The sequence below is a fragment of the Cyprinus carpio genome, chromosome A25 (assembly GCF_018340385.1).
Source record: "Cyprinus carpio isolate SPL01 chromosome A25, ASM1834038v1, whole genome shotgun sequence".
NCBI lineage: Eukaryota > Metazoa > Chordata > Actinopteri > Cypriniformes > Cyprinidae > Cyprinus > Cyprinus carpio.
Genome location: NC_056596.1, coordinates 18,822,691 through 18,835,107, shown reverse-complemented (window position 1 = coordinate 18,835,107; position 12,417 = coordinate 18,822,691). Strand labels below are relative to the sequence as shown.

Sequence of the window (12,417 nt, the reverse complement as noted above, 5' to 3'; positions counted from 1 at the left end):
ATAATATCATCCAAAGATTCAGAGAATCTGGAACAATCTCTGTGCATAAGGGTCAAGGCCAGAAAACCATACTGGATGCCCGTGATCTTCAGTCCCTTAGACGGCACTGCATCACATACAGGAATGCTACTGTAATGGAAAACACAACATGGGCTCAGAAATACTTCCAGAAAACTTTGTCGGTGAACATAATCCACCGTGCTATTCGCCGTTGCCAGCTAAAACTCTATAGGCCAAAAAAGAAGCCATATCTAAACATGATCCAGAAGCGCAGGCATTTTCTCTGGGCCAAGGCTCATTTAAAAATGGACTGTGGCAAAGTGGAAAACTGTTCTGTGGTCAGACGAATCAAAATTTGAAGTTCCTTTTGGAAAACTGGGACGCCATGTCATCCGGACTAAAGAGGACAAGGACAACCCAAGTTGTTATCAGGCGCTCAGTTCAGAAGCCTGCATCTCTGATGGTATGGGGCTGCATGAGTGCGTGTGGCATGGGCAGCTTACACATCTGGAAAGGCACCATCAATGCTGAAAGGTATATCCAAGTTCTAGAACAACACATGCTCCCATCCAGACGTCGTCTCTTTCAGGGAAGACCTTGCATTTTCCAACATGACAATGCCAGACCACATACTGCATCAATTACAGCATCATGGCTGCGTAGAAGAAGGATCCGGGTACTGAAATGGCCAGCACTGCAGTCCAGATCTTTCACCCATAGAAAACATTTGACGCATCAAAAAGAGGAAGATGCGACAAAGAAGACCTAAGACAGGTGAGCAACTAGAAGCCTGTATTAGACAAGAATGGGACAACATTCCTATTCCTAAACTTGAGCAACTTGTCTCCTCAGTCCCCAGACGTTTGCAGACTGTTAAAAAGAAGAGGGGATGCCACACAGTGGTAAAACATGGCCTTGTCCCAAATTTTTGAGATGTGTGTTGATGCCATGAAATTTAAAATCGACTTATTTTTCCCTTAAAATGATACACTTTCTCAGTTTAAACATTTAATATGTCATCTATGTTGTATTCTGAATAAAATATTGAAATTTGAAACTTCCACATCATTGCATTCTGTTTTTATTCACAATTTGTACAGTGTCCCAACTTTTTTGGAATCGGGTTTGTAGAATGTCCCGAATCATTCCAGCTGATTGAAAAGAATCGGCTCAATAATGGTTGTAAAATGGGTATCGGAGAAGATACCAATTTAATATTAATATAATATAAATAGATGATACTTTATAAAGTTTATCTCAATATTTGACTGCAATGGCTGACACAACTGCACTAAAATAAGAGCATGATGATCATGAAATTGCTTTCGTTACTGTAGCAATAGATTACAGGTATGTCCTTTCAGAATCATCACGACCGGTAGAAATAAGTTTCTCGATTTCTTCACTTTAAAATAATGAGGAGCAGCATATTTTCCTGAAATAAAGGGGAGGAAAATTGCAATATAGTAAAGAAAATTCAAGTTTCATAAAAATTGAAATTGGCACACAGACACATTATTGCAGTGTCACTTATCAACTGCATTACAGATTATTATATGTAACAATATGTCATGTTATATAAATTAAAACAATACTGATACATCATTTTCATTTCCTTTCTCATACTCTGATGATATGAAATAATACAATTTTCAAAAATTATTTAATTCATAATTCATTTTTCTATCTAAAGGCCTGATCCTCCCACTGTGGATAATAAACCCAATTAATTTACTAAATGTGGTGGGTTGTTCATCTCTTAGCCTAAAAATCAGCTTAATTTAACAAAACAATAATTTCACAGACATGGAGAATTACAGACTAAAGTTTTTTTTTTCTTCTGTGCATTATAATGAAGGCTTTATAAAACTGCACAGCATTTTTAGCTTTTTAATCAACATACTCTGTCCTACACCAACTACACACACATTTCTTATCATGTATGTCTATGAAATAAATGAGCCAACACCACCCTCCTGAGGTGACAGCAGTAGCCGCAACTATCTGCAGGCTGCAGCCGGGTGCTTCTCGTAATATTTTTTAACTGAAACAGCTTTTGTTTGATCGTTAATGTATTTGGCAATGTTTACAGAACATGCATATGTTTAATGGTATTGTGGGTCGTTAAATTACTGTTAACTTACTGTAAGAGTAACTTAACTCTGGAGTACCGCAGGGCTCTATTTTGGGGCCTTTGCTGTTTACAGTATATATTAATAACCTTAGTGAAAATGTGATTAATGCAAAAATGCATCTGTACGCTGATGATACCATTATTTATTGTTCTGCAAAATCACCTGCTGAGACAATTTTAAGGCTACAAAAAGCATTTGAAAATATCCAGCTCAGTCTACGGGCATTAAATTAAGTTTTAAATGATAAGAAAACTAAATACATGTTTTTTGATAGAACCCGTAAGCCTGGACCTTCCTTGCCTCAACTCCACACATTACAGGGCAGGCCAATAGAATTAGTTTGCTCATATAAATATTTGGGTTTTATATTAGAGGAAAACATGAATTTTAATTTGCATATTAAACAGTTACTCACTAAATTGAAATTAAAGCTGGGTTTTTATTTCAGAAACAGTTCCTGCTTTACACAGAAAGCTAGGAAATTCTGGTTGAAGCTACGTTTTTGCCGGTTTTAGACTATGGAGATGTGTTTTACAGACACTCCACAAAGACCTTGTTGAAATCATTGGATTCTGTGTATCATTCAGCATTGAGATTTATAATGCATGCAAAGTAATCTGTTCATCACTGTGTTCTATATGAAATGGTCGGTTGGTCCTCACTTAACACAAGAAGGTTCAAACATTGGTTGATCTTTGTGTATAAATCAATAACTGGACATACTCCTTTATATTTAACTACACTCTTGACACCAGTAGAGCTGAATACAAGCTAAGATCAAGTAGATACATACTGTATGATGTTCCACAAATTAAAACAGAGTTTGGTAAAACTGCTTTTAGTTATAGTGCTCCAACTTTATGGAATGAGTTGCAAAACCAGCTAAAACTGGAGGTTTTTATTTCATATATTGAATTCAAGTCTTATCTAAATCAAATTTATCATCATGTTTGTGATTGTTTTAAATAGTGATTTTTGTATGTTTTAATACTTTTGTGCATCCCTGTTTTTTTTTTTTTTTTTTTTTTTTTTTTGCTGTCTGTTAAAGTGTATCTTCTATGTGCTGCCTTCTTGGCCAGGGCTCACTTGTAAAAGAGATTGTAATCTCAATGTGATTTTCTTCCCTGGTAAAATAAAGGTAAATAAACAAATAAATCAAATAAATGGGATTTCGCTTTTATTAACAATGGCTTTTTATGACGTTTACTCCCATCCCGCTTTAATAAGATACAGAACATCCGTTTGCACGAGAGCAACACTGTCTGTCTGTGTGCTCTTATGGCTCAACGTATATTTCACCTCTTCTGGTGGCTTACAGAAGTCAAGGTAAACTGCATTTTATTCCTAGCAAATTATTTCCAAATTCCAAACATGTGATAACATAAAGTGACTCTGCTTGTTAACAGGCTTCTGGCTGAAGAGGAGCACATATGAAGAGCAAATAGTCATTCAGTTCCAGTATGACATGATTGTGATCAGAGCGACAGACACGGCAGGGAGTTATATAGCATGGAGCACATTTCCCAACTTTAATCGACCGATTAGAGATAATTTATGCATCCCATCTGTCTCTGTGAGTATGGCACTGTGGAAATAAAAACCTTTTGGCAGTAGTGAACTCTGTAAGCATATTAAAGCTATTGAAAGCTGCACTGGTTTGTTCACTATTCAGGTCCAGGAGGAGGACAGAAACCAGGATGGGATATCTGACTTCCTCGTGCTCCAGATCAGCATCCCACTCAAGGCAGAAGAACAGATGTTTGACATTCAGCTCCATACCAGCTGTTTGTGTGTATTCGGTGCATTCTTATATGCCACAAATCAAAGGCCTCGCTCCTACTCATTCAGTATTAATATCCTTCTCACTCTCTCTCTGTCTATACCTCTGTATATGACTTATCTAGATCTCTGTTTGTGTGTCTAACTGTCCATCTGTCTAGCAAATGTCTACTGTTGTGATGCAGACGCTTGCCTTTGTGCAGCATTCCTCGCCTGTCCCAGGATCTCAGCTGTTCATCTGTGGAGACCTGAAGTTAAACCAGCGAATTCCTCTTCCACACCGAGGCTTACATAGTACCTACAATGTGAGTAAATCTAAACAAGCCCCAGGAGAACCATGTTTAAAAATGTATGACCTAGATAAAGATTCAGCAATGCAAATTATTTGGAACATATTTGATAAATTTTCAGAAATCACATATTCATTTTGATTGCCTTTATTTATTGCATTGCTAGATATCACTGATTGATGGATCCAGTCTGTTTGCGAGTACATATGACCTGCCCAACATCATTAGACTCTACCAGCAGAGAAACTGTTAGACAAAGCCAAACAAATGTGTTTTATCATTACTGTTATGAATATGTCCAGAGCCTCGTCTTCCTTATTTGTTATGAATATGTCCAGAGCCTCGTCTTCCTTAAATCACCCTCTGATATTTACTCTAGAACGTTCTGAGCTTTTTTCTGAGTTTATCACCTACTGCTATATTTTTGTTTCTTTCAGGTATTGAATACTAAAACCTTATTTGTTAATTGTCTGTCAAATGTCAATCCACCAATGATAAGCATGTATTATGTGGTTCTCAGGAATGTAGGCTTCAGGTAGTGCTAGGCTCCTTTTGTTTTAGCTGAAGTGCCACCTTCATTCCCAGCAGTCTCTCTGTCTCTCACACACAGTGACTACTTATCTCTCCAGCGTCATTCCCGTGTGGACGGTGGGCAGAGCTGTAAACTCTCCATTCCAGATCAGCGCCCAGATCAACTATCCAGTAGAGACTATTACATATCCTTTATATGTGGGAAGTTGTGGCCTAATGGTTAGAGAGTCGGACTTGCAATCCAAGGGTTGTGAGTTAGAGTCTCGGGCCGGCAGGAATTGTAGGTGGGGGGACTGAATGTACAGCGCTCTCTCCACCCTCAATACCACAATTGAGGTGCCCTTGAGCAAAGCACCGAACCCCCAACTGCTCCCCGGGCGCCACAGCATAAATGGCTGCCCACTGCTCCTCCTGTTTTTTTCTCACGGTGTGTGTGTGCACTTTGGATGGGTTAAAAGCAGAGCACAAATTCCGAGTATGGGTTACCATACTTGGCTGTATGTCACGTCACTTTCACTTTTCTTTACATTTATGTGTGTCTTTTTTATGTACACTCACTGGCCACTTTATTAGGTACACCTTGCTAGGTTGAACCCCCTTTTGCCTTTTGGCTTAATTCTTCGTGGCATAGATTTAACAAGGTGTTGGAAACATTCCTCAGAGATTTTGGTCCATATTGACATGATAGTATCACACAGTTGCTGCAGATTTGTCGGTTGCACATCCATGATTCGAATCTCCTGTTCCACCACATCCAAAAGATGCTCTACTGGATTGAGATCTGGTGACTGTGAAGGCCATGTGAGTAAAGTGAACTCATTGTCATGTTCAAGAAACCAGTCTGAGATGATTTGAGCTTTGTGAGCTTTTGCATTATCCTGCTGGAAGTAGCCATCAGAAGATGGGTACATGGTGGTCATAAAGGGATGGACATGGTCAGCAACAATACTCAGGTAGGTTGTGCCGTTTAAACGATGCTCAATTAGTACTTAGGGGCCCAAAGTGTGCCAAGAAAATATCCCCCACACCATTACACCACCACCCGCCTGAACCGTTGAGACAAGGCAGAATGGATCAATGCTTTCATGTTCTTCACACCAAATTCTGACCCTACCATCTGAATGTCGCAGCAGAAATCGAGACTCATCAGACAAGGCAACGTTTTTCCAATCTTCTATTGTACAATTTTGGTGACCCTGTGTGATTTGTAGCCTCCGTTTCCTGTTCTTAGCGGACAGGAGTGGCACCCAGTGTGGTCTTCTGCTGCTGTAGCCCATCTGCTTCAGGGTTCGATGTGTTGTGTGTTCAGAGATGCTATTCTGGATACCTTGGTTGTAATGAGTGGTTATTTGAGTTACTGTTGCCTTTCTATCATCTCTAACTGCCCATTGTCCTCTGACATCAACAAGGCTTTTTATCCGCACAACTGCCGTTCACTGGATATTTTCTCTTTTTCGGACCATTCTCTGTAAACCCTAGAGATGGTTGTGCGTGGAAATCACAGCAGATCAGCAGTTTTTGAAATACTCAGACCAGCCCGTCTGGCACCAAAAACCATTCCACGTTCAAAGTCACTTAAATCCTCTTTCTTCTCCATTCTGATGCTCGGTTTGAACTTCAGCAAGTCATCTTCACCACATCTAGATGCCGAAATGCATTGAGTTGCTGCCATGTGATTGGCTGATTAGCAATTTGTGTTACCAAGCAATTGAATAGGTGTACCTAATAGAGTGGCCAGTGTGTGTATGTATGTATATGTATGTATGTGTGTATATATATATATATATATATATATATATATATATACAGTGAGAGAGAGAGACAGTTTTTGTAAATGTCATAGTTCATACACTGCTGTTCAAATGTTTGGGGTTTTTAAAGTCTCTTCTGCTCATCAAGACTGCATTTATTTGATCAAAAATACAGAAAAACACCAATATTGTGAAATATTATTACAATATAATTTTTTTTTTCATTTTAATATACTTTAAAATAGAATTTATTCCTGTGTTGCAAAGCTGAATTTTCAGCATTGTTACTCCAGTCAGTGTCACATGATCCTTCAGAAATCACAATAATATGCTGATTTATTATCAATGTTAAAAAAACGGGTTTGCGCTGCTATTTTTTTTTATACTTTTCTCAGGATTCTTTGATGAATAAAACATTTATTCAAAATCTAAAATCTTTACTGTCCCGTTTTATCAATTTAACACATTTTATTCATCAAAGAATCCAGAAAAAAGTATCACAGGACCCCCCCCCCAAAAAAAATAAAAAATACTAAGCAGCTCAACTGTTTTCAGCATTGCTAATAAAACAGCATATTAGAATGATTTCTGAAGGATCATGTGACACTGAAGACTGGAGTAATGATGCTGAAAATTCAGCTTTGATCACAGAAATCATTTATATATTAAAGTATATTAAAATAGAAAACCGTAAATTGTAATAATATTTCACAATATTAGTGTTTTTCTGTATTTTTGATCAAATAAATGCAGCCTTGGTGAGCAGAAGAGAATTCTTGTTTTGGAGCAACATAAGGGTGAATAAATGATGATAGAATTTAAATTTTGGGGGAAACTATCCCTTTGTTGTAAAATATACTCTATTAGAGCGTATATAGTGCACATTCTTATTGTTTCATGCATGGTTACTAACATCAACCATCTGGTCTACAACAAAATCCTGATACCAAAAAAAAGGGAACAAAGCAAATCTGAAGTTTCTTTCAGATAACATGATTTTGTTAAAAAACGCATTGACAGGAAATTGCTGCTTTATGCTTTTTAATTTGTGGCTATAGCCTAAGCTCTCATGACACATGTTGTGACTTTGAGTTGCAGATGTCACTTCCTAAATTCTGTGCATTCCTAGATTCTCCACTCATGTTTTATTTTTTCAGTTCAAGTTTAATTTCCTCTGTTTTTTTCTACCTATCGGCCAGGCTTTCTGGAAACGATCAAGTTTGCCTGGATTCAGTATGTCAGCATCCTGCTCATCTTTCTTTGGGTTTTCCAGCACATTCAAACATTTGTCTTTCAAAACCAGGTTTTAGCAACCACCACAGTAGCGCCGTTTAAACAGCACAGCTCCTGACATTTTGTGTGTTTTTATTTTTTATTGTACAATTTATGAGGACCTTCTTTTGTTATTGAGGACTTGTGTTTGCTAATGTTTTTCTATATACATAGCTCTGTTTGTTCAGTTCAAGTGCATTCATAAGGAATTCCCACCAGGATGTTTGTGGAATCGCTGTTTAAAAGAACTTTGTGTTTCACCACATACTGCACTAAATATTCTTTGTTGTGTGGAAAGTCTGATAAAAGAAATATTTCAAGTAAAACCTCACACAAAACTTGTTTAATAAGTGCGTTAAACTAACTGATAAACTCAGGTTGAATAAAATGGCCTCAGAGAACTCATGCCGTTTCATTTCTTTTTTTTTTGAATCCACAAATACCATGACAAATCTTTGAGGTGTATGTTCAGAAGGACATTTCCTGATTCCTCATGAGTAACAATTAAATGCATAATGCTCATCAACACACAGATGATTTATTATGCTTGATGTTTAATTAGTGCTGTCAGCCACATAGGCAGAAAAGTTTCGTAATATTAGCATGGTTTTTTGGTACGTGCTTTGAGTTTGGATATTTAATGTTGCCATTTGAACGCCTATGTAACAATAAATAATATGATAAACATCATCTGGAAGATTATTGTCAGTAAAAAGAAAACCGATGGATTAACTGTCAATAAAATGCTTTTAATGTTATTCTCGACTCAAACCAAACAAAAGCACATCATGTGTTTGCTTATGTTTATCTGGTCTCAATTGGGTCCACAGATACACATTCAGTATTCTCTGTGTTAGCTGTTGAATTCTGCTCCACGTCCACCAATGAGATCAAGCACAGGAAGTTTGGCACAATACAGATGCAATATTTTCCTGTTTCGTTCATTCATGTGACAAAATGTGCCACATGTAGCTCTTTCTGAATCTGTGAATTTGTAATTTATGTCTAACATAGATTTAGTTGGTGTATATTCACTTTTTTGGAAAACTCAGATATAACTATGTTAGTTAGATAACAATGTGTGTCTTGTGTAGTATACAGAATTGTAGTTTTTCTAAGTACACATAGTTGCATCACACCTATGCACGTTTAAATGTGTTTTGTATTATTCCTAACACAATGGAATAGGCAGTGGTGTATAAAGTACTCAAGAAAGCCATACTCAAGTAAAAGTACAGATATCTTACCAGAAAATGAATTTAGTATAAATTGAAGTCACCGTTTAGAATATTAATTGAGTAAAAGTATGTGATATTTATTGTACTTAAGTATGAAAACTATTTTTTTTTTAAATCTTAAACGTACTTAAGTATTGAAAGTAAAAGTACAAGTAAATGCAAAATGGAAAAGCAAATAAATACAGTGGGTACGCAAAGTATTCAGACCCCCTTAATTTTTTCACTCTGTTATATTGCAGCCATTTGCTAAATTCATTTAAGTTCTTTTTTTTTCCTCATTAATGTACACACAGCACCCCATATTGACAGAAAAACAGAATTGTTGACATTTTTGCACATTTATTAAAAAAATAAAAACTGAAATATCACATGGTCCTAAGTATTCAGACCCTTTGCTCAGTATTTAGTAGAAGCACCCTTTTGATCTAATACAGCCATGAGTCTTTTTGGGAAAGATGCAAAAAGTTTTTCACACCTGGATTTGGAGATCCTCTGCCATTCCTCCTTGCAGATCCTCTCCAGTTCTGTCAGGTTGAATGGTAAACGTTGGTGGACAGCCATTTTCAGGTCTCTCCAGAGATGCTCAATTGGGTTTAAGTCAGGGCTCTGGCTGGGCCATTCAAGAACAGTCACGGAGTTGTTGTGCTTAGGGTCATTGTCTTGTTGGAAGGTGAACCTTCGGCCCAGTCTGAGGTCCTGAGCACTCTGGAGAAGGTTTTCGTCCAGGATATCCCTGTACTTGGCCGCATTCATCTTTCCCTCGATTGCAACCAGTCGTCCTGTCCCTGCAACTGAAAAACACCCCCACAGCATGATGCTGCCTCCCCCATGCTTCACTGTTGGGACTGTATTGGACAGTTGATGAGCAGTGCCTGGTTTTCTCCACACATACCGCTTAGAATTAAGGCCAAAATGTTCTATCTTGGTCTCATCAGACCAGAGAATCTTATTTCTCTGTTTTTTAGCAAACTGCATGCAGGCTTTCATGTGTCTTGCACTGAGGAGAGGCTTCCGTCAGGCCACTCTGCCATAAAGCCCCGACTGGTGGAGGGCTGCAGTGATGGTTGACTTTCTACAACTTTCTCCCATCTTCCGACTGCATCTCTGGAGCTCAGCCACAGTGATCTTTGGGTTCTTCTTTACCTCTCTCACCAAGGCTCTTCTCCCTCGATAGCTCAGTTTGGCCGGACGGCCAGCTCTAGGAAGGGCTCTGGTCGTCCCAAACGTCTTCCATTTAAGGATTATGGAGGCCACTGTGCTCTTAAGAACCTTAAGTGCAGCAGAATTTATTTTGTAACCTTGGCCAGATCTGTGCCTTGCCACAATTCTGTCTCTGAGCTCTTCAGGCAGTTCCTTTGACCTCATGATTCTCATTTGCTCTGACATGCACTGTGAGCTGTAAGGTCTTATATAGACAGGTGTGTGGCTTTCCTAATCAAGTCCAGTCAGTATAATCAAACACAGCTGGACTCAAATGAAGGTGTAGAACCATCTTAAGGATGATCAGAAGAAATGGACAGCACCTGAGTTAAATATATGAGTGTCACAGCAAAGGGTCTGAATACTTAGGACCATGTGATATTTCAGTTTTTTCTTTTTAATAAATGTGCAAAAAATGTCAACAATTCTGTGTTTTTCTGTCAATATGGGGTGCTGTGTGTACATTAATAAAAAAAAAAGAACTTAAATGATTTTAGCAAATGGCTGCAATATAACAAAGAGTGAAAAATTTAAGGGGGTCTGAATACTTTCCGTACCCACTGAAATATCATTTAGATGTATTTACACAGTTTGTGTATCTCAGATGGATGCATTTAAACTGCAGTTACAAATGCAAAAATAGGCCTTAACATAGGTTTTTAACATAGAAAACTGATATTTGAAATAATTTAAAACATGAAAAAAAAAGTTGAAATGTGAAATTAAAACCACCAGTAGGTGGCAGCAAGTGACTGTTAATAAGTCATTGAGCTCCAACCGATTCATTCAAATGACTGATTCATTCAGGATCAAAGCATTTGACTGTGTTAATGAATCACGGATCATTTATTTCAAATGACTGATTCATTCATTCCGTCCATTGCTCAGAGACACAAAACAGTGCTGTGATCTTTGTTCGTAACTATTTTCGTTAGCAAATTTAGCAAAAACAAGCAATATTATGTCTAAAATGTAAGTAACTTTGCTTTGGTGTGATAAATTTATGGAAAAATAATGATGACAATAAAGCCACCAGTAGGTGGCAGCAAGCCCCCGTTTTGATATCGTTAAAATCAAATGATTCGTTCAAAAAGGCTGATTCAATTAGAAACTAAACAAGCCTGCGTCCCAATGTACATACTATCCATCCTAAATTCTATGTGATATTAGTAATTTTAAAAACTATTTAGGGCGGATAGGCTGGATAGTATGCACATTAAGTGTTTATCTGAATGGGTTGTTGAATCACTGGCTCACTTGATTCGTTCAAAAACTGATTCATTCAGGGAACGAAACACTGTGCTGCCTTCAAAAATCGGCCAGATGAAGGCATCTCAGGAGACAGGAACTGAAGCTAACACTGAATTCGGAAGTGCCTTGATGCCTTCCTACCTTGGAAGGTGGACTCCGAAGGCAGCATTTTTCAGTTTTCGGATGCAGCCCGTGTTACTACACACTTTTTGTATGTACTGTACATTACAATACACTTCAAAGCTCATTTATTGCTTTTGCAATCTCAATTACTCGATAATTTCATCCAACCTATATAACTCTACGCGCAGTGATTGCTTTTGGACTCTTAAGTTTTTGTTTGGTTTTTGCAAGGTCGATGACTCGATAATGTCAGCTCTCCTATCTAGGGTTGCCACCTTCAGCGAGGCAAAATAAGGGACACCCACTCATACCACTCAAATAATCCGTGAGGAACTCATTTAACAGTTAACCATGAGAAAACATGCTCAAGTAAACTATGTAAACTTGCAACAGAACACCTTAATATTGTTATTTTAAATTTGATTATTTATAATAATTATTATTAGTCTTTTTTGACAGTTCTGCAGCTGTTACCAGGATGGGATGATTTTTTTTTAATCATTTATTTATTCATTTGTTTAAATTAGGACTACATTATTATGTAATTATTTGTCCCATTTTTGTCTAAATAATTTAGCATTTTTAAAAAAAACTTTTAAAATTACAAATGACATATGATTATTTATTATGTATATATTTATGATTAATATAAATTATAAATTAATAAATAGGGTATAACATAAAATAGGCCTATAATCTATTAATTAATCTAGCTAATAATGCCTACAATAATTATGTCTACTATGCTCTGATAATGTATGAAATAAATTAACAAACTAACCAAATTTTAATGAAACAATAGGCCTATACCTTTAGAAGCATATATTGATGTGTCTGTCACTTCAAT

At 37.2% G+C, this 12,417-nt stretch overlaps 1 pseudogene; it reads left to right on the top strand.

Moving 5' to 3' along the window:
* Positions 1-3,321: 3,321 nt before the first annotated feature.
* On the top strand, positions 3,322-8,324 carry LOC109050980 (annotated as a pseudogene).
* The last annotated feature ends 4,093 nt before the right edge of the window (positions 8,325-12,417 follow it).